This window comes from Canis lupus, chromosome 11, assembly GCF_048164855.1.
Source record: "Canis lupus baileyi chromosome 11, mCanLup2.hap1, whole genome shotgun sequence".
Classification (NCBI taxonomy): Eukaryota; Metazoa; Chordata; class Mammalia; order Carnivora; family Canidae; genus Canis; species Canis lupus.
In genome coordinates, this window is record NC_132848.1 from 67,875,960 (window position 1) to 67,903,836 (window position 27,877).

At 42.3% G+C, this 27,877-nt stretch overlaps 1 long non-coding RNA gene across 7 annotated transcripts in view; it reads left to right on the plus strand.

Annotated features, from left to right (window-relative positions):
- LOC140600382 (uncharacterized) overlaps window positions 1-27,877 on the plus strand; it is a 141,704-nt gene that overhangs the window by 79,510 nt on the left and 34,317 nt on the right. For 4 of the 7 annotated variants that reach the window (XR_012003640.1, XR_012003638.1, XR_012003641.1 and 1 more), the window contains exons 3-4: window positions 11,618-11,845; window positions 22,962-23,067. This is a non-coding gene — a long non-coding RNA (uncharacterized lncRNA). Of the gene's footprint in view, window positions 1-11,617; window positions 11,846-17,180; window positions 17,306-21,415; window positions 21,506-22,961; window positions 23,068-27,877 lie in introns of all 7 variants that reach the window. The other 3 variants (XR_012003643.1, XR_012003642.1, XR_012003644.1) reach the window with 3 other exon arrangements.

Genomic DNA, 27,877 nt, shown 5'->3' on the forward strand with positions numbered 1-27,877 from the left:
TAGATTCACTGCTTTTCACATGGTCACAACATGGACATATTTCTGTGTGAATTAAAAGAAGACAAAGACGGGGTACCTGGCCGGCTCAGTAGGTACAGCATGTGACTCTTGATCTCGGGGTCATGAGTTCAAGCCCCTTGTCGGGCGTGGAGCCTGTTTTTTTTAAAAAGAAGAAGACAAAGACATATATTCATTTCCCAGAAATTCTAAGTTGAGATGAAAAAACTTATCTGTCTCGGCTGAGCAGTTTTTTCTCTCTCCTCCTTCCACCACCCTTTAAAAAAAAATTTTTTTTTAACACTATCATATGAGTCAGAATGGGTGTATCACTTTTAATTATTGTTGATTACCATTCATGTTGGAACAGCTACCTTGTAACGCCATCTCCTATCAGGAAATAAATGCCGACTTAGTGACCTGCGTGAGATAGCTGGTGACCCATCCCACTGGGGAGATGGCAGGCAGCCGTCTGGCGCTTGTTGAATTAAGAAGTGTGACTACAGTAATTAGCAGTGAGTTTCCAGTCCAGGATAGAGTAGACTCGGGGCAGAGCGCAGTTGTCTTACAGGTTGACCTCCATGCAGGAGAAACGAGGGATTTGGGATTGGGGCCTGGTGGGGTGGGGAAGGGGTCACGAGAAAGAAGGTCAGTAGCAAAAACCAATTTGACATCCCCCAGCTTGTAATAGGATTTACCCTAGGCTTGCAGACCTTGGAGGTGTCGCCTGTGCAAAAGCTTGATAGTTCTGCAGCCCTGGAGTGTGTACTTGGGACCAGAGGAGTTAAGTCTTGACTGCTCTGCCTCTAGTATGTGCTTAATGGAACACAAACAAAAAGGAAGAGAGGCAGTGTTAAAATAGAACCAGGGCACAGATTGAAATGATACGTGATTACTAGCAGTTGTACAATTTATGGGAAAAATGTGCACACAGGTCTTTTAGGAAGTGTAAATAAAACGGATGGATTTACAGAGGGGGGAAGTATGCTTTACACACCCAGCTCCTATATCAACAAATGTTGCCCTCAAGGTAAAATTTTTAAAAAAGTTCTAAGCTTGTATTAGTCACACCCATTTATTTTTGGCATAATTTGTGCACTATTTGGAAGTTGGCAAGAGCAGGAATGTTAGGGCCAACATTTGGTCTTGCTTCAGGAGTTTCTATGAATATGAATGCCTGAAGTTTACATAGGCTTATGCCATCTCCATAGCAACGCATGTTTGTTGTGAAAATCTAGCCTTTTAAAGTCAAGAATCTGTACGTTAACCTCATATTCAACACTCTATCTAATTCTGGTATTTCAAAAACAGTTTTAGGACTGTTGCATGTTCAATATTGGATCAGATTGGATTGGAGGGTGAGTTAATAGGTGTCCTTGGAAACACACACATACCTGCTCGAACACAGTCACACTCACTGGGAGGGGAGGCCCTTGCTCAGGACAGTTAACCTGAGCATGGCCCCACATGGAGCCAGGTGAGAAGAGCTTCAGCTCCTGGGGCAGCCCCCGGGGGATCTGAGAGTCCAGTTTGAAGCACCAAAAGAGAAATGGTTAGGAGATTGTGGCTTTTTCCCCCTGGGTGTTTAGAACTTGGAGGAGCCGTTGGGTGCGCCCATCAGGCTGGCTCTGGCCCTTGGGAGCCTGGAGAGTAGAATGGGAGCTGCGTGGGTGCTGGCACAACCCCCAAATCTGCATGTCAGCCTGAGGCGCGGGGACTCACCTCCGCAGCCCCGCTCTGCTGGGTCTTTGTGCGGCTGCCCACGGTGCTTTCCCCTAATGGGATTCCTGGTGGCATTCCAGTCAGATACTGGTCTTGGTTGGGAACGTAGGTGTATCTACTGGTTCCCTCAGTGTGAAGAGCTGGCTTTTGGCAAACTTGCGGTGTCCCTTACATCCCCAGCCTCCGGGTTCTGATGTCTTGCTTCTTTTTGGTCAGGCCCTTTCCTCTTCTCAGTGCTCCCCAAGGCTCCTCAAGCTCTCCCCACCCCAGCCTGGCTTCGGACGCCATAAGGCCTGCTCTTCTTTCTGCTGTGTGAGAGGGCGACGCTTTGGGAGAGAGCAGCGGGTTCGGAACGAGGACTGGCTTCCACATCATAACCTGGACCCGCTTCTTAATAGAGGCGCATCCGCAAACCGTTGGTGGCAACTCTTAAGTCCTCCGTTTTGCTGTAAAGAAGAGGAAAATACGTCCCACTGTGATGGAATAATGGATGTGAGAGAGCTCTGAAAAATTCTCAGCTCTAACTCCAATGCAGATCTGTTACTGCCAATCTAGCAAGGGATGGCAGATAGTTTTCCGCTCGCGCCCCAACTTTGCTTGATGGGTGGTAGCTGCTTGAGGTCCACGCTGAGGAGTCGGAGATGCTCTCCCAGGGACAGTGACTGTGCTCAGATTGATCCGTGGGGTCGGCCACTGGCGCCGGGAGGTGGGCCGGGCGCCCTCCGTGTCAGCTGTTGGCCTTCCTGGGTCCATTCCTTCTCAAGAGGGATCGACAATATGAGATAAGGGGATAAAGCTTCATGGCAAAATGTCAGATCTTGGTGCATTTGAGGAGGTTAGACCTCCTGATGCCCAGAATCAAGCACGTGTATAGTTCTGAGTCGGTCTGTGGCAGAGAATTCTCATGTTCTTTCCCAAGGCCACCCCCCTCGTTGCCTGGTTAGGGAGCTACTAGTATTTGAGGCTAGCATCGCATCTTCCCTCGCCCTTGCTCGTATTGTCTCTTTCATACATTTTGATGTTTGAGAAGATTCAGTTTAGCACCTGGCTCTTTGTCATCCCGTCTTGACCTCTAATGGTTTATTTTTACTGAGGTATAGTTGACATATAACATTATATTAGTTTCAGGTGCGCAACACAATGATTTGATACTTAGATATATTGCAAAGTGATCACCACAGTAAGTCTGATTAACTATACTGTTACTATACTGAGTTACAAAATCTTTTTTCTTGTGATAAGAACTTTTAAGATCTACTTTCTTACCAATTTTTAAATATGCAACACAGTATTATTAACTGTAGTCACTGTGCTGTACATTTCATGTGATTGCAAGTTTGTAAAGTCAAATGAACTGATCGTCTTTAACTTATGTACATATTTATCTGTGAAACTGTAAAATGTTTGAGGGAGGGGATTGTGTCCCACATTTTCCCTCCTCTTGATTCCTGGTCTAGTATAGGATACATAATAATTAGCTTAGCAAATTCTGAATTGATCATTACATTTTTTTCCCTGATTATACCTATACTACTAATTTTGGAAAATTTGAAAAGTAAAAGCATGAAGAATCCAGTAAAGATAGATCAGAACATTGTAACTAGAGGTGTCTACCACTACTATTCTATGTGTTTCCTGATAGGCTTTTTTCTATGCGCATATTTAGATAATAAATTTTAACACAGTGGAGAGTATATTCTCTACATAATTATGGAATCTGGTTTTTCCTATTCTACTACATTACGATTACTTCTCTGAATCTTTAAATGAGTCTTGACAAATGTTACAATGCTTGAATTTTAATTTTTAAAATTTAAACTATTTGTTAGTTTGTGGCTTAAATAGTAATACCCGTTCATTGTCAAAAGACCCTTGAAATATAAAAAAAGGGCAGCCCGGGTGGCTCAGCGGTTTAGCGCCGCCTTCAGCCCAGGGTGTAATCCTGGAGACCCAGGATCGAGTCCCACGTCGGGCTCCCTGCATGGAGCCTGCTTCTCCCTCTGCCTGTGTCTCTGCCTCTCTCTCTGTCTCTCAAGAATAAATAAACAAAATCTTAAAAAAAAAAAGAAATATAAGAAAAGACAGTGAAAAGTGAACACCCTTTTTCTCTGCATCTGCCTCATCCTCTCACTTCCCGTAACCTTTCCAAACAACCTCTTAGGTCTCCTTCCAGACAGTAATTTTACATCCATCGGCATATAAAGCATGTTTCATATTATTCATATAGTTTTCCAACATGATTTTTGGACTTATTATATCTTGGACATCTTTCATGTTACTGTGTTCAAATCCACCTCATTGTTTTAAACTGCTACAAGATATCCCATCTTATGGAAACCTCATTTTAGCCACACTCTTACTGATAGATATTGATGTGTCTTCCAATTTTTTGCTATCACAAACAATGCTGTATTGAACATCAGTGCGCATATATTTCTATGCACAAGTGTGAGTATTTACGTAGAATTAATTCCTGGAAATGGAAATTCTGGACTAAGGGAAACGCTCACATTTAAAATGTTGAAGGATATAGGAAAATCGCCCTTCAAAAAATGGTTGGTGATCCATTCACATCACACTAGTCAAACATAAGCCTTCAGGTTTCTCACTCCCTTATCAATAATGATGTCTAAAACAAACATATAAGCAAACAAACAGGAAGTTCATTATTATTGAGGCTGTACATTTATCGGCCACTTGTATTTCTTTTTCTACAAAATTCACTTCTGAACTTTGTACATTTTTTGGCCCATTGCTGGTAAATTTCTTATTGATATGTTCTGTGTCTTCAGACAGTAAGGAAAGTAGCTGCTTGCCGTAGGCAGTAGAAGAAATTGCATACATTTTTGTCTCTCACCTCAATTATGGTGTTTTTACTTACAGTCATTTAAAATGTTTATGTAATCAAATTTATTAATCTTTTCTTCAATTTAATCTTTTCTTCAATTATTTCATTTCATAGTAAGAAATCTAAATTAAAAAAAAGTCTAAATTATTCCAGAATAATTTAGACGATTCACCTATCTTCCCTATTAGCAATTTTTAAAAGGTGTTTTTATTTTCATGCTAAAATCATGTTATTGTTATGTTAAAATAAACATTGTAATGTATGGGCCTAATTAAATTTTTTTTCAAACATTGAGCTAGTTGCTTTTTTTTTTTTTTTTTTGAGCTAGTTGCTTTATACCATTTGTTGAATAATCTATTTTACCCTTCTGATTTGGAATGTCTCCTTTATGTTGTACTTGAATTCTTATGTATACTTTGGCCTCTGAATTTCCTAGTCTGTTCCATTGGTCTGTCTAGTCCTGCTTTTGAGCCATATTGTTTTAATTACTGTAGCTTTTACAATGTATTTTTATAATGGCGAAGTCTAGAGTATCTATACTACTCTTCCTTTGAAAACAAATTTCTTGGCTATTTTCATATAGACTATTTTTCCAGATGACTATGAATGAAGTCATTTTGTCAAATACCTCCCAACAAAATGAGAAACAAAATTCTTTTTGCAAGTTTGATTGGGATGACATTAAATTTATAGAATAAAATGGAGAAAATCAACATCTTTACACTACTAACACTTCTAATGCCAGAGGACAGTTTTTGTTTCCTTTTCTTTAAGTCTTATTTTGTGTTTTCAGAAGCAAACATCATTTTTAAAGGCAACATAATACTTTGAGATTTACCAGAGTTTATGTGATTATTCCCTTATTGCTGAACTATTGGATTCTTTCACATCTCTTACTAGATTCAGCACGCTGCAATGGACATCAGCGTGTTTTGCTTTTGGACCACATTTTGCTGATGTCCTTGGAATATATTTCCAGAAGCATGATCAAAGGATCTAGGCATTTTAAAGGCTCTTAGTAGCTGTTGGAAAATTGCTTTTCAGGGAGACTCAAATAGTCTATCCTCCTACCAGAGGTACAAGAGTACCTGTCTAGCTAAACCCTCACCAGCATTTCAAATGTTAACATTAATGGAAAGTTTGCTATGTTAATGGGATGAGGCATGTGGTGGATGGAACACAGTGCTTGTGGCACCTCTGCCTGTCTGTAAACCAGTCTTTTTCGTTTTTAAAGATTATATTTATTTGCTCATGAGAGACAGAGAGAGGCAGAGACACAGGTAGAGGGAGAAGCAGGCTCCCTGTGGGGAGCCAATGTGGGACTCGATCCCAGGACCCCTGGATCACACCCTGAGCCAAAGGCAGACGCTCAACCACCGAGCCACCCAGGCATCCCCCAATCTTTTCTCCCTTGCTGCATGGTTTTCCCTCAGTATACTCAGGAGGGAGTGTTCCCTCTTCACTAAGATCCACATTGAGCTGACTTTGGAGATGCTTAACTTTAGCAAATTCTTAGGAAATTTCAACTGTCTAATGACATGTAGAATAGTAGGTAAATTTTGAGAGGAATCTTTTCATTTTGCTATGATATGATTGTCTAATAGCAGTTAAGACAGATGAGAAAACTCCCACCCCCTGCAACACACACACACGCACGCACGCACACACACACACACAATTGTAGCTGAGACCCTACAATTTGTGCTTAGTGATTTGGGGTTGAAGTGGCGAAAGGTGAGAGACAGTTTCCAAACTCCATGCCCCAAACAGGTCTTGGGAATAGAAGGATTCCTCTTGCTTTTCACTAGAAAATGTCATTTGGATTCTGAACCCAGATGTGTTCATTTTATCAAGCAAATGCCAAATCTACTAAGAAAGGTTGAGATGGACACCCGGACAACCCTCCTCGTTAATGCTTCTTTGCTTTGGGGTTGTTATTCACTCCTGTGTACTTTGGCAGGCGTTGAGCGTGGGAATTAGATACTTAAAATGCTCTCCTTCTATCTGAAAACCCCTTTTGCTGCCACCACCTTGCTGTTGAACCCCCTCCGTCAGGATTTTTTGCTGGGGTGGGTCATGCTTTTACAGGGCGGTTTCTTTCAGGGCAAGTCTATTAGGCTTGCAGGATGTTTTAATTGAGGTGGTGTAATTGTAGGGTGCTACAAGGGCCCTGGCAAGGGATACTTTATAAATCAGATTATTATGCTTAGTCGTGTTAATGGGCATTTATATGCCCTAAATCCTTCGTACGGCAATGGGATAATAGCCCTTAAGGCCATAGTTACTATTTTGGGTTGGGCCCACTTGTAAAACTGGATCTTTTTATTGTGAAGCTGTTTTTAGTTAGAGGAGTACATAAAACCCTTTGAACGACAGAATTTCAATTTTGTGGTTGCCATCTTATATAGTTTAAGTGGTAAAATAACTATATATATATTAAGCTTAGAACAAAACAGTTAAAATTGTGACCCCGAAGCAGGACTTCTTAATAATGGAGAACTACAAAAAACTTAGTGGAATTTGGCCGAAGGTACATCCTTTCCCCCTGATCGATAATAATTTTCAATGTTTGGGAGGCAGATTCTCTTTGTAATACTTGTTTGTCAGAGGTCGCAGTTCCCTGAGCAAGATTTGGATACCGTGGCAATGGCGTGGAGTCCACAGGCTATGTGGGTGGTGTTGGCAGTGTGAGTGCACTGGTGGGCATGGACAAGATCTTGCAAATGCATTTCCACCCCTAAACTTGAGGCAGACGGAATGCCTGCCCGGCCCAACAGGAAGTCCCCTGGCCACCCTGTTTGGTGGTTCCCAGCAAGCAAATTGGATGGACTGTGGGCAGCTGACCATGCTGGAATCATGGTGTGGCTGGAATGGGAGAAGACTAAATGGGTCATTTCCCATCAGACAGAGAGGATCCCATGCCGTAGTGAGATCCCCAACTGACTGGAAACACCCATGTCCACTTCAACCACTGATTCATTTTCTTCTAATCCTTTTTTCCTTTATTTGCATGGAGAGAGCTGTTCCTACCTGTGTCCTATACATATGACTCATTTCTGAGGGAGGTGACTGGGAATATTAGATAAAGCTACTCTGGGGATGCAAACTTTGTCCCAGATACCTGAAGACTGAATAATCAGATGATGGGACAAATTGCTCATGGTCTTTCTTTCTTTCTCCCCTTCCCCCAGAATTGACTGATTAATCAAAAGAGAGTGTGAGCAGGAGGAGGGGCAGAGGGAGAGGGAGAGGCAATCCCAAGCAGACTCTGCGTGGAGCCCGACACAGGGCTTAATCCCAGGACCCTGAGACCATGACCTGAGCTGAACTCAAGTGACTGAGCCACCCAGGAACCTCTCTTATGAACTTCCTATATACTTAGCACAAGTACCTCTGGTGACTGTGGTCTCTTTTCTTTTCTCTTTTTTCCTTTGCCATCTGTTCTTCACCTAGTACTAAATTTGTTAGTCTGAAGGATTGGCCATCAACGATAGTGATTTCCATGCCACCAGTCACGCTGCCTCAATCTCCCACTGCACTTTATAACCCCAGGAGGGGAGCCTGAGTGGCCCAGTGGTTGAGTGTCTGCCTTCGGCTCAGGCTGTGATCCTGGAGACCTGGGATCAAGACCCACGTGGGGCTCCCCACAGGGAGCCTGCTTCTCCCTCTGCATGTGTCTCTGCCTCTCTCTCTCTCTGTGTCTCTCATGAATAAATAAATCTTTAAAAAAAAACCCAAAACCAAGGAGGCCTGTTCCATCTGCCCCCAATACTTCTCCTGTGTGTGACCCAGGCTCTTTGTCCTTTACCTTCGTACAGACGGTATCAGGCTTGCTTTCTTTGAAGCTTTCCCTCACCACTCCGGGTGCTGGCAGGCATTAGTTGTATCGGTCAGTTAGTGTTTATATCCCCCTGCAGGTATTGATAGAGCAAAGAGGCAGTATATATAGTGGTGTGGTGCCAGGAGTTGGACAGACCTGGTCTGTGTCCTGGTTCTGTCCCTTGTTGAGTGTGTAACCCTGGATATGATAACTTATACCTCTAAGCCTCAGCCTCTCATGGGAGACTAGAACCTACTCCACTAGGCAGTCATGAAGGTTAAACAAGATTCAAAGCCATTAAAAACTCTTATCGTGATGGCAGTGAATGGCAAGCATTCAAGAAGTGTTAGCTCTTATCATTGTTGCTGTAATTATTACTTTGCCAGACATATCATGTTCCAGACATCATCATAAGGCTCTCAAGACCTTTCTTGTATCCACCAGAGCACCTAGACATGCACCTACAGGTAGTGATCTTCAGGGGAGGTTGGGGATGGCCCCAGCCTCATCTCTTCCCAGTTTGACCCTTGGATTCCTAGAACAAGATTTTTGACAGCACAGAGGCCCTGCTGAACTTCTTGGCAAGTAAAAGATAACATGTTCTTTAGAAAGCGTATCAGGTGACTCTCCACTCATCGTAGCTTCCTGTGTTTGGGGGGACGGGTTGGGAGGAAGTGACTGTGGCAGAATAGATGAAGGCTTGCAGAGGTGGGAAGAACATCTGGAAGTCAGTTTCCCCTTTGCCTATCCTATAACTTGCTGTTTTTGGAGGCCACATGGTTTAGGGGGAAGAGAGTGATATTGGAGTCAGAAGGCCAGGCTTTGGGGATCCTAGCTTTGTCACTTACCAGTTATGTAAGTCTAGGAAGTTCACAGTCTTTGGGGACCTCAGGCTCCACATCTGTAAAGCTGGGCTGTGGGGGAATCAGTGAGGTAGTTCCTGTGTAAGTGCTGTGTGAGAAAGGATACACAGATTAGCTGTCATAATTAGACACATCCTGTATTAATAGCTTTGACTTCACTAGGATAGTGTTGTTTTTCTTTGTCCTTTGTCCTATTCTTCCCATCTCTTTATTTACCCTCTCTCCTCCCTCTTCTGTTACTGGGGCAGATCTCTAGTCTACAAGGAAATAGCAGAAGGAAGTACATGTTCAAGTTTTTGGCCAGGACCTCTGCACTGCTCTCACTTGAAATCATTTCCTTCATACCTTCCAGATTCCTGCTCAGAGTTCCTTTTCCTTTCATGTTCATGTGTATTCTTGGGTGTTTGCTGTTGTCTCTCCACTGACCATATATTTTTTCGGGGGGAAATGATTATAGTCCCTATTGCTTTGTACAAGGTAGGCACGCAGCAGGCAGTCAGTAATTGTTTACTACTTGGCACTGCTTGCTAGGGAATGGATAAGAAGATTGTCCCTGTAACCTGTGGATCGGTAGCCCCTGGAAGGCATGTTTGAGTGGTGACACAAAGGGACACAGGCTCAGGCTTCTGACTTCTCTTTTATGTCAAAGAGTGGAGACCTGGGAGGTAGTCCCAGGATGGGGAGGTAGATGAAGTCAGGAGAAGACTCCACAACCAAAAGATTGTTTTTATTTTTGGAAATATCAATAGCAGAAACTATCCTATTACTATTTAATAATTAACAAGTATATAAGTTAGTAAAGACTAACGAGGAAAAAAAGATTCAATTAAAAAATAGAATTTTTTTCAACAGAAACAGTTATAGATACAGAGTTATAAAAAATAAGAGAAATTGTAAATAACTTTAACCTACTAAATTTGGAAATCCTATATGAAACAAGAACATTTAGAGAAGACTATTTAATGTCTACGTTGGTAAAAGAAGACAAAGAAAACTATAATAAACAAATAAGTACCAAAAATTGAGATGGCACTCAAAATCACATATTTATCTCAGTATACTGATTCAGAAAAGCTTTTAATAAAGCTCAATACCTATTTATAATGAAAACTTAGGGATGCCTGGGTGTCTCAGTGGGTTGAGTGTCTGCCTTTGGCTCAGGTCATGATGCCAGGGTCCTGGGATCGAGTCCCTCATTGGGCTCTCTGCAAGGAGCCTGCTTCTCCCTCTGTGTCTCTGCCTCTCTCTCTGTCTTTCATGATTAAATAAAATTTAAAAACAAACTTAAAGCACGAATTATACTTAGTGGAGAAAGATGCAGGCCATTTAAAATCAGGAATGAGACAAGGATCTCTAATATCACTGAGTAGTGTTAGCACACAACTGGACTTCCTAGCCACGACTACAAATACAGAAAAATAAACAAAAGGTGTGAATTAGAAGGGAAGAAATGAAACTGTACTTATTCACAGATAATGTGATTGTTTAGAAAGCAGAGGCAAGAGATTTAACTATTAGAATTAAGCAAGAGTGCCAGATTTAAGATTAGCTTATGAGTATCAATAGAATTTCTAAACAGCAGCAAAAACAGATTAGAAAATGTACTTAAAAAAAGAATATTATTCATGGAAGCAGCCAAATCTATGAAACATTTGGGGATTGACAAAAAAAATAGACATTTCTCTACTGCAGAAATTTACTAAAAATTTTAAAAGCTATAAAAGGAAGCTTGAATAGTAACAGTAATTTGTATGTATTTAAGTTGTATGACAGTATAAAATTATGTTTATTATTCCCAGATTAATTCATACAGTCAAGGCACTCCCAACAAAATTCCAGTAAGATTATTTTTTATGAGTTTGATAGATGTACTTAAAAAGTCGTATGGAAAAAGAAAGGTTCATGAATAACTCACTAGTTTGAAAAAAGAGAATGAAAGGAGGGAACTTGCCTTATCATATAGGAACACATTACTAGCCTTATGAGGACAAAAAAAATTAACAACAAAAAAACAAACCCAGTCAGATGGAGCAGTGTAACAGAGTAGAGAACTCGGTGGCAGACCATGTGTATGAAAGAATTTAAGAAATGATAAAAATGGCCTCATAAAATCAGATCCTATGGTAGATTCTGTTCCCCAAGACGATGGCAACATTCGCTGCCCTCCCATGTGAACTTTTTACAGTGTAGCTTTGACACATTCCCCATTGAGAGGTGGGGTGTAGGGTTCCTTCTCCTTAATTCTGGGCAAGTTTCAACTACTGTGGAAGTAATGCTAAGTGATTTCTGAAGCTAGGTTATGGTTATACAAAGTGGTACAGTCATTGCCTTTGTTTTTTTTTTTTTTTTTTTCTCCTTGGAACTCAGCCATCAGAATGTGAGAAAGTCCAAACGGCCTGTGACAAGCAAGGTGCAAGTAGAAAGGAGCTGTGACCCCAGCCCTCAGCCTTAGCGGAACGTCCAGTGGACAGCCCGCACAGACTTGCCGCCAGAAGGGAGCCTCAGGCAGGCCATCTCAGCTGACGCTCCGTGGCACAAAGATGAACCATCCTTGCTGATCCCTACCTACAGTGCAGGCATGTGAGCAACATAGAGGTTTGTTCTTGTTTAAAGCCGCTACATTTTGGGATGTCTTGTTGTTCAGAGTTTTTTTTCAAACAGCCCTCTGGCTCACACCACATGCAGATATAGACTCTACGTGTTACAGGTGACACGATGCAGTCTGTAGAACATTTTGTGGGAGAATATCTTTGTAACGTAGGAGTAGGGCAGTATTTATTAAGTGAAACCCCAACTGCACAAGTCACAGTTGAAAAATTGATGAATTTGATTAAAGAGAAATTAAGTAATTCTGTCCTGTTATTAATTAGTTAGCACTTACCCAGTGAGGATAGAGTTAACAGACCAATGATAGTTGGAGAAGAGAATGTTTGTAAAGTATCAGACGCTAAGGGACTCATATTGAGAATTTACAAGGAGCTATTATAAATCAACAAGAAAAAAGAGAGCAATCTCTATAAAAAAGTGGGCCAAAGGATAGACATGGGCAGTTTCCAAGGAAGCCCGTATGACTAAAAGCATGTGAAGAAAATGTTTGAAGTCACTAGTGATCAGAGAAACAAAAATAAAAATAACCCGATATTATGTTATACCCACCACACTGGCAGACCCTGGAAAGCTGAGTGTATTAGTAGTGTCCTCTGGCTGCTATAACAAAATACCAAAAATTAGGTAGCTTAAGTGACAGGAATGTATTGTTTTGTAGTCCTGGAAGCTGGAAGTTCAACATCAAGGCATTGGTAGGGTTGGTTCCTTTTGAGAGTGTGAAGAAGAATGTGTTCCATCCCCTTTTCCTGGCTTCTGGTGGTTTGCTGACCCTCTCTGAGATTCCTTGGTTTGTAGATGGATCGCTCCAATCTCTGCCTTCTTCTCCACATGGTGTTCTCCTTGTCTTCATACTATCTTCCTCTGGGTGTCTGCCTCTGCGTCCAATGTTCCCTTTTTGTAAAGACTCCAGTCATATTGGATTAAGGCCCATCCTAATGATCGTATTTAACTTAATTGCATCTGCAAGGATCCTATTTCCACATATGGCCACATTCTGAGCCATTCTAGAGGATAGAACTTCAGTGTATCATTTTGGGGGGACACATTTCCATCCGTAACACTGAATCTTGCTCAGTGGTGGTAGGGATGCGAGCTGCAGAGACCCCCAGGCCTGGCTGGTGTGAGGGGGGACTGGTGCGGCTTCTCTGGAGAGGCCCCTGGCAGTACTTATACTCATGCCATGTGACTTACTTGCCTGCTCCTGGGCATATAAGCAGATTTGTAAAGAGTGGGAGCTTGTGAATGTTCACCACAGCACTGTTTGGGGTGGAGGAGTCAGAAGCATTCTAGTTGTCCCTCCTGGCAGGCTGGATATGGACAATATGGTGGGTACAGACTATGCACAGTCTGCAGCATTCAGAAGTGGATAGAGGCTTGCTTGTCAATATGGGTAGATATTAAAAACATGCTGGGTGAAAAAGGAAGAGATGGGATGATATCTAAACCACGAGAACATACTATTTCTGTGTATTAAGATATATATGCACACTATACAACAAAGAACACACACACACACACACATATATATAAAGACAATAGCATGGTTATCTGCTATAGGGAGGGGGATTGGGCTGGGGAATAGAGATGAAAAGGAATTACAAAAACGTGAGGGGAGAGGGGTTGTGTAAGGACGCAAAGCAATGCTCTTTCGGGAACTCAAGTATCTGATCTACCCAACCTTCAGTCCTGAGACACACAAATCCCTCCCCACTAGATACTCCACTTGCACTAACTTAATGCCTGCCTTGGGAGATGTTTCCTCATGTTACTGCGCTTATTCTGTTTGAAAATACTGTCCTCCTGTGGGGAGTCTTAGAATCTTAGGGTGGAGGAGCCCTTCACTTCAATCGCACCTCCTCGCCCCACACGGCTTGTTGAGGGGGATACAAGAGAAGCAAGTTGCACTTCCTGCCGTTTGGCCAGTTCATCTAGATGCTCAAAAAGCAATTAGATAACCACACAAGATGCTACCTAATGAAGTGTTAAACCGCGTGGGGGCCAGCCTGCAACCAGCAAAGGCAGCGGTGCTGGGGAAGAACAGGATGTCTGTTCAAGATAAAAATAGATACATGGAATTTTATTGACTTCAGAAGAATTTGCATGGAGTCACTACAGCAGGACTTCCCAGGCCCCCGAGCCTGCTGCCTGTTGCCAGGAGCTGTGGATTTCCAGCTGTGCTGCCAGGAGGCTGGGAGGCTGCCCTGAGCTGCCTGTGGTGAAGTCCAGCAGGAGGGAAGTGCTTGGGATTTACCACCCAGCTTCAACCAGGGTCGTTTTGCACACAGGACTCTAGATTAGATTTTGTCTGAAGACAAACTTGTGTGTTACAGAGTCTGAAAACCAGAGGCCTAGAGGATGAAGTCCCAGTGCCTTAGCGGGCTGACTAGGCCCTCCCTCCCTCCCTGATCTGCCTCTCATGGACCTCACGGGCCTTCTCTGATACTAGAAACTGCAATCTCCTTGCTCTCTTATACTTCTGTCTGCCAAGTGAATTCCTTGCCTCTTCAAGGTATAGCTCAAGGGTCCTTTTCTTTTTTAACCCTTTACTTGCCCTAACCAGACCAGATCCCTTCCTCCTTTATTCAAGACTTCAGTACACGTTATGCTGGGATTATCTTGCCATTGGGCTATGAGAATCCCAAAGGTCAAGGGTGCACATCTCCATCCTTGTGGCTTCAGCATCCAGAATGGCACCTTGCACATAAGGGACGAGTGAACATTTGCTGAGGGAATGTGTGATTGTTATACGTGTGTCTTTTTCAGAGTTCATATATTTGCTTATATATAAAAAAAAATATGGTATTTAAAACAGGGCTCTCTCTCTCTCTCTCTCTCTCTCTCTGTCTAGCCCAGGATCAGCAAACTATGTACATAGGACAACATCCAGCCTGTGGTCTGTTTTCATCCATAAACTACAAATGGTTTTTACATTTTGAAGGACTTAATCCTAAGAAGATTATGTGACAGAGAGACTGTATGTGACTTGCAAAGCCTGAAATATTTACTGTCTGACCCTTTACAGAAAACATTTGTCAACCCTTAGGACTCTAACAGAAGACGTGTAAAAGTCATGGGACTCTACAGGCTGTGAGGAGCCAGTTTGTCCTGGTTAACACTTAGTAGTTGCACTTAGCTAGCATAATAGCTCTTAAGTGCCAGGCACCCTTCTACGCAGTGTATGTATGTTAACTCAGAATTCTCCTCTAGACCCTGTGAGGTAGGGCCTCCTATCAGCCCCATTTTACAGATGAGTAAACTGAGGCACAGCAAGTGTGACTTGGCCAAGATCCCGCAGTAGCTTTTCTTCAGATGGATCTAAGAACTGGTAGAGTATGGTGGTGGAGAATGATGGGTTCTTGTGCCACCTTGCCTGCCTTGACTCCTGGCTCCATGACTTCAACAAGCCTCTCTATGTATCAGGTGCTCAGCTTACTGCCTGGGGTAGCGTGGGAACGAGTCGGTGTTCTGTATTATTTTTATTATCGTGGTGCCACAGGAACCACATTGACAACGACCTTCATGTTACTGCAGTGAAATAGAGAATATCATCCACGGGAATTGGAGAAAAGCGGTATGACCAAGAGAAGAACTAAGCTTCCCAGGGTGCTGTGACTGTTGGGGCAGTCATAGGTAGCGGAGCGTGGCACAGACATAAGGGTTGTATGGCTTGAATGAGGGGCACTATGTAGGATCTGTGCCTGTGTGTACCCACACGCATGTGTGCATGTACAAGGGGAGCAAGGGAGATGGTGGGAGAGAGGAGCAGGTGTGTGTTTGCAGCCTTTAACATAACTAAGACTCTAGAGACAGAATGAGATGTGTAAGGAGGGTTGATTGGGAAGATTTCTGGGTGAAGCAGCACCGGCACCAAACTTTCATAAGAAAACGCAATGATGATGATACTGTTTTTCAAGGCTTCTGGAATCTTCTTTGTGTTTCCTTCAAATATAACTTTATGTTGAGAGTGGGTCACATGGGGGCCAGGGTGTCTCTGGGTTATGTTATATATTGAGTGAATGTGGTAATACTACTGGCTGCTCCACCCGTGATTTATGGGTATAAAGTGCTTTTTAGCCCAGGACATTGGCAGTGATGTCTGAAAACCATCGTAGAAACAGACTGGTTGAGAGCAAACATTAAGAATGACCTGTAGAGCTGCTGCTAGATGTCAAAGGTGCTGGGACCATTTTTAAACTTCCAAGAAGAGTCATAGGCATGAGATGGTGGAGCCAGCTTGTACCACCTTACAAGAGCCAATGGTGCAGATACTCTCTGCTCTGCCCATTAGCAGCATCACACTGGTAGCTGGAAACTGGCCACCACGGAGGCATTTATATCACAGAAATTAGCTACAAGTCAGAGGCTTTCTTACTCACTGGAAGCTGGTTGCTAAATATATCTACCAGCGCACCACTGTAGGCATCAAGGCCTATCTTTCTTCTCAGTTCCAAAATTGATTTTATTACCTAAGAATATAAGGATCATGGGTAACAAGGCCAGCAACCTAAGGGGAGCAGACCATTTCCATGGTGACATTTTATTTTTAAGAGGTAGGCTGAAAAGTACTTCTTGATTTGAGTGGCTTTTTGAATGTTTCAATGCAAATTTACCTAATTTTGACATCAGATATTTTAGTAAAACACAGTATATGCAAAATTATTGGGTTTTATTTATTTATTTATTTATTATTATTTTTTAATGATTGGGTTTTAAATGGTGCCTGTGTGTATGTGTGTGTGTGAGAATGTGTGACATGAAAGACTTAGGCAAGAGGGAGCTGGTATGTGGTGGAATAGTTATATGAAAAAGAAATTTGTTTTGGTCAGTTATTTCCCTATGTTTCATTGAGGTTTGTGTATTTATTTATCTATTTTAGTGGGCAGGGTGAGGAGGGGTCTTTTTCGTTGTGCATTGACTGATTATCTTTCCACTAAGCTATTACAGGGAGAAAAGCGAATTTTTTAAAGAGTATTTAATGCAAGTCATACACTAGGAGTATGAAAGATTCCTGAGTTGTTGTCTATGCCAGGTTGAGTAGTATGTCAAGACTTTGGCTTTCAACAATAGCTAATTTTCAGTACCGAGATTATCCTGTAAAATTGGAATAATTTTGGAAAGGAGTCAGGGTCTCTCAGTTGTAGAAGTTCACGATTATCAGTGGTTAGCTCTAATTAACACAAGAATGTGATTCAGATGACATCCACGGGGTATGTAAGTGCCTTTGTTGTGTGACTTACTGTTTGTGGAAGAACCAACTCTTGTGGAAAACGTAGCCTTTGCAGTCATTGGAATATAATTATGTGTGTTTTGTTTGTTTTTACAGAACAGATGCAAGACAAAGAACATAGTATGAGATATTGGAATGCAATTTCAAAACATATGTTTCCAAAATTATGGAAACGTTCTGGATGATAAATAAATCCTTTCAGCCTCAGAGGGTACAGGCTTGTAAGTCTGAGGGAGAGCCGGGTGTTGGATGGGGAGGAACGTGGTTTAAGTAACAGGCTGAATAGTAAGCACATCAAAGCCATTAAAGCATAAACCCCCAGATTTAAAAATGTGAGAGGCAAAAGATTATGTACTGTGGTCTGGCGGCTTTATAGAGCCCGTTTCAAATGAGGGATAGAACAAAAGAATGTGTGATTGAAGCTCTTGAAGAGATTTATTTGAGGAGAGAGGCAAACATTTTGCTCTGATACCAATTAACCGGGAAGAAGCACCACGTCATAAATGCCAATATTAAAAATGTAAATCCCACACCCGAGGGTGTATTGAAGACAGGTCACAATGCTTTGAAGATGGAATGCATAAAGAGATAACAGGAAGAGAGCTTTCCAACTGCCCAGCCTACCTGCTTAGTTCTGTGTCCTGCTTGCTGGTGAGATTTTCAACGGGAAAGTAGGCTCTTCGTAGTCCTGCCACTTGACCTATTATTAGGCGAGACATCGATTCCACCCAAAGGAATTTATTATGGGACCCCGGAAGACTCTTTTTATCACACTGTTTCATCTGTAACAGCCTGGAGATGCTCTGGAGTTTTTCTGTTTTATTTTGGATAGCATAGTTCGTATAATGGATATGTAAAGGTATTTATGAAACATGGAGTGAAAACCATCAGGTACTATGTATGGCACTTTTATACCTTCTAAAGTATATTCACATCCGTTAACTTGGTTGTTCCTCACCATAATTCTGTGCAAGAGGAAAGGCATATGTAGTTTTAGTCTTTAGAGCTCGGGAGGAATGTAGGATGATTCAGCCCATCCCTTTCGTGGTGGAAAAGAGGGAAGTTGAGAGATATTTCTATCCATTAGCCTACTAGGGAAACTAAGCAAGGAGAGATCTGAGCTTCTCAGCCACCAATAGCATTGTGTGTGTTGAATCTTCCATTTTTCTCATTGATAATAATGCACCCCAGTCTTCTGGGAAAGGAAATCCACTAAAGAGTCAAATAAAAAGTGTTGTCTGGAATAGAGATGTCTGTTGCTACAAAAATATTCAACTCATCGTTGCTGAACTGAGATAATAAATCTCTTTACCTTTTGTATTTTGGTGCATTGAAACATTATCTTTTATGATCATAGGTGTTGCTTCATTATTTAAAGCATACTTGTTATTGCAGGAAAGACAAGCTCGCATTTGATTTATAATGGAACGATTGTGCTTTGAGTTAAATGAAAGTTCAAAGGAAAATGAATTCTAAATAAGAATAATTGAAGAGATTCAAGGTTCATTTGAGTTTATATTCATCAAGGCAATTGTCTCCAGAAATCCTCTTATTTAAAGCAACAGGACAGATCGTAACTTACAAACTTCGCCTTTATGACATCACTTTATTCTATATATCATAATCAGAAATGTTAAGCCTCAGCAGTAATTTATACAAAACGTATTGTTACAGAGTTATAAATGTCATTAAGTGGTAGACTTATGCCTCAGGGTCATGCAAGTTGAACCCTGGATTTAAAAAAATTACCCACAATGCAAGTGTTCTATAAAAATATTCTTAGTCCTTTCTCCTCCAGAGCAGTTTCATATTAAAAGTTCAGTTTCATTTTACACCTGTACTCTGCTCTGGGAAGTGCAACCTTTATTTCTCCTTCATGTTTTTAAAGTCACCTTCTTAATTCTGCTAGAACATAACTCAAACAACTGAAAATGTTAGGAATGGATTTACAGTCCCTCTGGCTACTCTCTATCTGGGATGGAAAGGAAAGTGAAGCTGGAGATAACTTTTCCTGCCATCAAGGGACACCTAGAGAGAAGAGGCGATGAATTGTAATGTGCCAACTAGTTTTGATTATTCAGGGACTTGTGATAGAATTTGTGGATGATTCAGGTCTCTGGTTTCCTATTTTGGCTAATTTCCCTGTTCAGTGGCACCTCTGGTGGTCAGGGACAACCATCCTCCTAGGTGGGTCCCCAGTGGAATAGTGGCAGGGGCACGGCCCCTTTTTGAGCACCTCGTCTGTGTCAGACACAGGGTACAATTTTCACAAAACCGCTCTTTCGTCAAATCATCACAATAAACCTATAAGGAAGTACTATCAACCCATTGTATAGATGACAAAGGCTGAGTGTAATTCATTCACTTCTTAAATCTTTGAGTACGTTCTACGTTCTAGTCCCTGGGAAAAGACGGTGCCTGAAGGAGACGTGGTCACTGTCTTCTCTGAGTTTAGAATACAGTAGGGAAAAGAGAAATTAGACAAATTGCTCAACATATAAATGGTAAAATTACAAACGGTGATACGTGTTATGAATAAAAGTTTTAAGGGATTGTGAGATTCACAAATAGGGACCTGACCTAATTTGTGGTTGAAAGGGTGTCGCTTCTCTGAGCTGACTACTAAAGGAAGGAGTAGAAGTTGTCAAAGTTTGCACACAGCTAGCCAGCTGCAGAGCTGGGATTCAAACTCGGGTTTGTCTGAGTCCAGATTCTGTTCATATCTCGTTCCCACATGCAGATGGAACTGTGCACTGCAATCAGCGCCCTGACTCTAGCCACCAGCCACACCAGCCCAGCTTCTGCCTCCATGCACTCCCAGGTCTTTGGGAGCTGGTGATGGTGGGTTGGGGTGTGTGTGTGGGGACCCTATAGCTTCTCAGCAAGTTGTACCAGCAACACGGAACAGCCCTCACTCCCTGCATTCTTTCCATTTTCTTTGTGGTTCTGTCTAGCGTGGACGTGGGCCCCAGTGGTAGGGGCCACCTTCTGCTGGTACTCCAACACGGAACAGCCCTCACTCCCTGCATTCTTTCCATTTTCTTTGTGGTTCTGTCTAGCGTGGACGTGGGCCCCAGTGGTAGGGGCCACCTTCTGCTGGTACTCGTAATGAGGAAGACAGCAATTCTGAACACCTGGGAGGGGCTTGATTAATGACCTACCCAAGCCGGAGTTCAGAAACTCTGCTTGGGGCCTCCCCACCTTCCCAGAGCCTGCCGCCTGGTCTGACTCCCTTTGCTTAACCCTGCCTCTCCTGAGCAAAAGCCATCTTGGGGATTGGCTACCTGCCTGAAGACTCCCTGACCTGCTGAAGAACTGCAGCAGGGAGTCCTGTTAGCAGCTGCGGGGAGGGTGATTGGAGCCTGACCAGAACATTCCTCGCTCATGTTTCCACCCACTTCATGTCTGCAGGGTGATTTGCCCTGTTGGACACGGTGGTTGCCCCAGAGCCACACCTTCCAGCCGGGCACAGGGGTTGGAGCAGCTGAGGATGGTGAGAAGTCTGGGAAATGGAGCATTTTCCTGGGCTCTCTATTGATCTCCCCTGCCCCCCACCGATGATAGCAGGGGCAATGATTTGTCAAAGAAACTGTGGTGTTGAGGGGTGCCTGGGTGGTTCAGTCAGTTAAGCATTGGACTCTTGGTTTTTGCTCAGGTTGTGATCTTGGAGTCCCCAGATGGAGCCCGGGGTCAGGCCCCTGGCTCAGCAGGGAGGGTGGGGAGTCTGCTGGAGAGTCTCTCTCCCTCTGCCCCTCCCCCCCATGCACACACTTGCATGAACTCTCTTTCAAATAAATCTTTTTTTAAAAAAAAAAGTAAAAAATGGAGGCATCGAGTGACTTTTCAAAGGTGCGCCTCCAAAAAATAAAAAGAGCAAAGCCCAGAACCGTTAGACAAAACTCCTTTTTCCCTAAGCCTAAATTTCCAGCAAGAGTTTTTTTTTTCTTTTTTTTTTTTTTTCTTCTTTTGAGTTAAGCAGCATTGCCTTCCCACTTCAGTGCCTTTGTTAAAATGCAGACAGTCTGGGCAGAAGGAGAGATTTTAGTCCCAGTCACCTTAAGGTGAGTGAGTTTATCACCTCCCTTCTCGGTACCTGGTGAAAGGGCGTCTGGCGGGCAGTGGGTGTCTTGGGGAACAGCTGCTAGAGTTGGGGGGACAGACCCCCGGCCACTGTCAGGGCTCCCAGCTCTCCAGGCTCCTTTTGCAGAAAGCAACAAGACGTTACGACCACTAGGGGGCAGAAGTAGGCCGGCAGTTGGTCTCTGGACTCGTTACCAATTCTGAAAACCAAAGTTGGCAAATATGCATGATTACTGCTCTCTTTTTCTTAGGAATCTGAGTCTCTGAGATGATACGGATGTGTGGATGAGGCCACTGTAGTGCAATGGAGCAACGGGGGGGGGGGGGGAAGCCCTGTACAGGTAAGGCAGGTGCCCATTGGATTCTATCAATGGACTTTGATACTGTTTTCCTACTGTTTTTATTATGAAAATGTACTGAAAATTTCTCAGAGCTAAAGGTCACACGAGAACATTTGAAGCTACACTGGTTTGTCAAATGCATATTGGTGCTCTCGATTTCACAAAAGGATAAAAACTTATATATACAGATATATTTTTTCTGATTGTAGAGAACAAACTCTCTTGAGAAAGGGTGAAAAAAAAAATCCCCCTCACAGTCAAACATATATTGTACTGTTACGGATGGCTCTGTTCTTACCGAATAAATCTTGCTTAGCAACTTACCTCCAGAGTAAATAATAAATCACCACCGAAAGCTCCAGGCATTTAGCTCTGTCTGGGCAGTAAAACTTTGCGATAGTCTTGACAGCATTTTGTAAAATCATAATTGCTTAGGGAAAGTGATTCTGGATGTCTTAAAATGTTCGGAATTAAAGAGTAGCTGTTCCTTTGAGGGAAATTATCCTAATGCTGTATGTGTGTTATCCTTTATATGAATCTAAGTTATAATCTACAGACCCTCATCACTTCTGTTAAGAATGTACTAGAATTTGACTAGGAACACAGCCACATGCATCACATTCTGGTTTTATAGGAATCTCTGTGACAATTAAGGCAAAGATGCTTGTTATCTGGGCACAGTACACTATGTGCAGGCCTTATATATGATTATATATGTAATATATATGTTATTTATATATTATATAATGTTAATTATGTAACATATATATGTGTATATATATATGGCTAACATATTAACATTATATGTATATACGCACAATTTGTGTCTCTCTAATATTTATATATTGAGACCTAACCTTAGTAACTCAGAATGTGTATGGAGTTGGGTCTTTAAAGAGGTAAATGAGATCATATGGGTAGGCCCTAATCCAATATGACTGGTATCCTTATAAGAAGAGGAAATGTGCACACAGATGCACACACAGAGGGAAGGACCTATGGAGACATAGGGAGGAGATGGCCATCTACAAGCCAAGGAGAGAGGCCCTGGAAGAAACCAGTTCTGCTGATACCTGAGTCTCAGACTTCAAGCCTCCAAAACTATGAGGAAATAAATTTCTGTTTTTGTTTTTTTTTAAAGATTTTATTTATTCATTTGAGAGAGACACACAGAGGACAAGCAGGGGGAAGGGCAGAGGGAGGGACAGAGGGAAGGTCAGAGGGAGAGGGGAAGCAGACTCCACATTCATAGGGGAGCCCAGTGTGGGGCTCCATCTTGGGACTCCAAGATCATGACCTGAATGAACGATGTCAGACGTGTAACTGACTGAGCCACCCAGGCGCCCTACAGATTTCTGTTTTTGAAGCCACCCAGTCTATGGCAGTTTGTTATGACAGTCCTAACAAACTGGTATTTTATACACGCAGACATACCTCATTTTATTGTGCTTTGCAGATACTGGATTTTTTACAAAGTGAAGGTTTGTGGTAAACTCAGTGAACTCTGTGTCCAGCAAGTCTGTTTGGTGCCATTTGCCCCACAGTGTGTCTCCATGTCACAGGTTGGTAATGCTCACCCTGCTTCAGACTTTTTCATTATTATTATATTTGATACGGTGATCTATAATGTTAAGTATTGTCATTGTTTTGGGGTAGCACGGATTGCACCCACATAAGATAGTGATCTTAATAAGGGGGTGTATTCTTTTAAAGATTTTATTTATTCACGAGGGACACAGAGAGAGAGGCAGAGATGCAGGCAGAGGGAGAAGCAGGCTCCATGCAGGGAGCCCGATGTGGGACTCGATCCTGGGACTCCAGGGTCATACCCTGAGCTGAAGGCAGACACTCAACTGCTGAGCCACCCAGGGATCCCAATAAAGGTGCGTATTCTGATAGGTCCACCAACCAGCCATTCCCTGTTCCCCCCACCCCCACATCCCCTTGCCATCTCCTTGGGTCTCTCTATTCCCTGAGACACAACAATTTTGAAAATAGGACAATTAGTAACCCTACAATGGCCTCTAAATGTTTGAGTGAAAAGAAGAGTCGCATGTCTCTCACTTTAAATCAAAAGCTAAAAATGATTAAGTTTAGTGGGGAAGGCCTGTCCAAAGCAGAAATAGGCCAAAAGCTAGGCCTCTGATGCCAGTTAGCCAAGTTATGAATGCAAAGGAAAAGTTCTTGAGGGAAATTAAAAGTGTCATTATAGTGAACACACAAATGGTAGGAAAGTGAAACAGCCTTATTGTTGATGTGGAGAAAGTCTTAGTGGGCTGGATAGATGATCAAATCAGCCACAACATTCCCATAAGCCAAAACCTGATCCAGAGCAAGGTCCTAACTCTTCAATTTTATGAAGGCTCAGAGAGGTGAGGAAGCTGCAGAAGTTTGAAACTAGCAGAATTGGTTCATGAGATAGAAGAAGCTGTCTCCACACACGAAAAGTGCAAGGTGAAGCAGCAAGTTATCCAGAAGGTCTAGCTAAGATCATTCATGGAGGTGGCCACACGAAACAACAGATTTTTCAATGTAGACGAAATAGCTTTTTATCAGAGGAAAATGCCATCCAGAAACTTCATAGCTAGAGAGGAGAAGTCAATGCCTGGCTTCAAAGCTTTGAGGGCAGGCTGACTCTCCTGTTAGGGCCTGATGCAGCTGCTGACTTTAAGCTGAAGCCAATGCTCATCTGCCATCCTCTAAGTCCTAGAGCCCCTAAGAATTATTCTAAATCTACTCTGCGTGTGCTCTAGGAATGAAACAGCAAGGCCTGGATGAAAGCACATCTGTTTGCACCGTGGTTTAGTGAATATCTTAAGCCCACTGTTAAGACCTACACCTCAGGGGGAAAAAAAAGATTCCTTTCAAAATGACAATGACGGTTTTGGAACATTACATAAACTGAACTGATAAAATGGCAGCAGGGTTTGAGAAGACGGACTCCAATTTTGAAAGAAGTTCAATTGCACATAAGATGCTCTCAAAGGGCATCACGTGCTACAGAGGAAGCATTTGTGGAAGGAGGAGTCCACGGATGCAGCACATTTTATTGTCTTATTTTAAGAAATTGCCACAGCCACCTAAATTTTCAGCAACCACCACCCTCCCATATCAGCCAGCAGCCATCAGTATTAATGCAAAACCCTCCACCCGCAAGATTATGACTTGCTGAAAGCTCAGATGATGGCTAGCATTTTTAGTAATACAGTATTTTATTTTATTTTTAAAGATTTATTTATTTGAGAAACAGAGGAGGGGAGGGGGAAGGATAGAGAGAGAAGGAGAGAGTCTCAAGCAGACTGTACTGAGCATAGAGCTTGATCTCACGACCCTGAGATCACGACGTGAGCTGAAATCAAGAGTAAGTGATCACCACTTGCCCTACCCAGACACCCCAGTAAAATGGTATTTTAAAATTGAAGTTATATACGTTGTGTTTTGTTAGACATAGTGTTATTGCACACTTGATAGGCTACAGTATAGTGTAAACATACTTTTATATGCACTGGGAAACCAAAAAATTCATTTGATTTGCTTTATTTTAATATTTGCCTTATTGGGGTGGTCTGGAACCAAACCCAAAATATCTCCAAGGTATACCTGTATATTATGTGTGTGTGTGTGTGTGTGTATATAAGTATGTTATATATGCAATTGTTTTCAAAAGTCAATGTGTTAAAATGATATCTCTACACATTTAAAAGGGAGCCCATGATTTGGATTGAACAGTTTTAATATCAGTAATTTTGAAGTAGAATTGTTTAAAATGAAATCTCATCTTTATAGAAACTCAGGCGATTGAGCTAATAACCTCTCCATAAGTTGCAGATGAGTGCTGCCAACTGTATTTGTGCCTGGGTTCAATATAACTCCTTGGCTGTTTCAGTTTCTTATTCTTGGGAATTAGGAAGGTACATTTAGCTGGTGTTCTTTCTATCTTTCCCCCAAGTTGTCTTAGGACATTTAAACCTCAAGTCTTGCAGAATAAGCAAAGTCTCTTTCTTTGTCTTATTTAATCTAGCACAACAACAGTGCGTTGTTCCTAGGTTCACCTCTGGGATGGATTATGGACAAGAATTGTCACTCTTGCCTCCTCACCTCTGGCAATACTCAGAAGTGCTAAGAATGTTACATTGAAATCCCAGAGGGGGAAAGAAAAAAATGCATCAAAAAATAACCAAATCCAAAACCAAACCCAGAGGAAGAGCTGGAGCTAAGTGGTTCAAAACATTTAGAATGTAAAATCGAGCTAGTGTTTCAATAGGAAAACATGGCTGAGAGTTTTTAAATCTCATTTTGCTTATTTGCCTGTCTCCAGGTTTGCTGAAAGCTCATTGGATGGGATTTTGGACCAGTGGTCAGGAAGCCTCAATCTAGCCTCCCCTAGACATTTGCTTCCTTTTGGAACTAACATTCTTTATAGTAATTAAGGTTTTGAGACCAGTGAGCGAGTGCTGGACCTCAATTAGCTCTTGGCAAAACTGGCAAGTTAAACTTTCCTGTCCCAGCACAGTATGGCCTGGTGTCTTCTTTCTAAGCCTGTGCTTGCTTGGTAAGATCCTCTCACCTCACCTGTGGGCACCACAGGCTGGTTCTCGGGTGTTAATTTCTCTTCTGTCTCTCCCTCCAGCAAAACTGGTTCTCTAGAGAGCGTTGGATACAAGTCATTTACAACTCAGTGCCAACTTGATAGGTTACCTTACTCCTTGGCAAGGGCATTTAAAATCACGTTCTTGGGGTCCTTCGGTGTCCTGTTGGTTAAGCGTCCAACTCAGGTTATGATCTCAGGGTCTTGAGATTGAGCTCCACATTGGGCTCCATGCTCAGCATGGCATCTGCTTGAGACTCTCTCCCCTTCTTCCTCTGCCCCTCCCCCCGTGCTCTCTTTCTTAAATAATCTTTAAAAAATCAAATCAAATCAAATCACATTCCTTATCAATTGTAGGACTTTCTTTTTCTTAGAATAGTTTCATACACCTAGAGTAGGGTGGAGGCATTTTTGAGGGGCAAGAGCTTCCTCTTAGGCATCTGTCAGGAAGGTAGTTCCTGTCTTTGCTGGTGGAGAAGGCTGGGTGTGGTCAGGATTAGGAGCTGGGGTCTGATTGACTTCTTTCATCTTCATCCTCTTATGGGGGGAGGGGGGGCGTGTGCATATTTGGATGTGTATGTGCTCACTCTGAGCGACTCAGTGTTTTATACACCAGTTATTTGAGCCATGAAGTAGCCGGAGCCCTATGGGCAGCAGGACAGGACAGGGTGTGACCTTTGTTGCCTCTGTCTGATGCAATTTGGGCAACAGAACATGGTACACATGAGGAGATCAATAAAATATGTTTTTGGGTGGATGAATGAATGAATGAATGAGTCCTAGAAGCTCACAGGAAGAACCCACTTTGGGTTTTTCACTTTATAATCCTGCTGTCTATTCTGGTTAGGTGTGAGTATGGTGCCTTGGCCCCCTGCTCCAACATGCTGCTATGCTACACGCTGCACCTGCTATACCATGTAGTATGTTATCCTATGTAGTACATGCGGCATATACACATACGTGCTATCTATTATATCCGTCATAAGATATAAATCCAAAATAAAAACATTTAAAAGGTTGAGAAAAACCTAAGTATAAATAGAAGCTGTAATGTTTCTTCCTATACCCTAATGGGTGTAAATGCATGCCTTGTGGGGGAGGGGATTGAGCCCTGCTTTGGAAATCATTTGCTTAGTGCAGTAGTTTTATGTCTGACATTGATCAGAATCTATGCTATATCCACTAGATGAAGTAAAACCAGAATTCAATTAAATAAATATTCACTGAGGGTCCGTCTTCTTAGTGGATGGATAGTCTGCTAAATGCTAAGGGGTTGATGACTCTGTGCTTTGGATTATTCCAAGCAGGATTGATTTAAACTACTTGCTGTCATTTTCCCACAAATAATGCTCATACTGGCTGGTTGCATGCCCAGATTTTTTAGTACAGAAAGTATCATGACAATTTCTGGGGAAGAGGCAAAAGAGATAGAGGATGTCTCTTATTCCTTAGTTATGTTGTGTTGTTAGGATTAGCCACAACAGTAAAAAAATAAAACAAACAAAATATAACACCAAGACCACCAAGAAGAAGCATACAGGAGCTTCAGATAGCTTGATAATGTCTGTTTCTGAACCCAAAAGGAGGGTGCGCAGGTTTCCTTTTATTATTATTATTTAATCTGTACATAAACGCTATAGATACACTTCTGAAGGATGAGTTATTTTGTAAAAGCAAAAGGAAATAAAAGAAGGCATTAAAAAAAATCATAGGACCCTCTGAGATTGAGGCCAAACAGAACAAAGCAGGCAGTACACAGACCAGTAGGGCTATGGCAGTCTGGG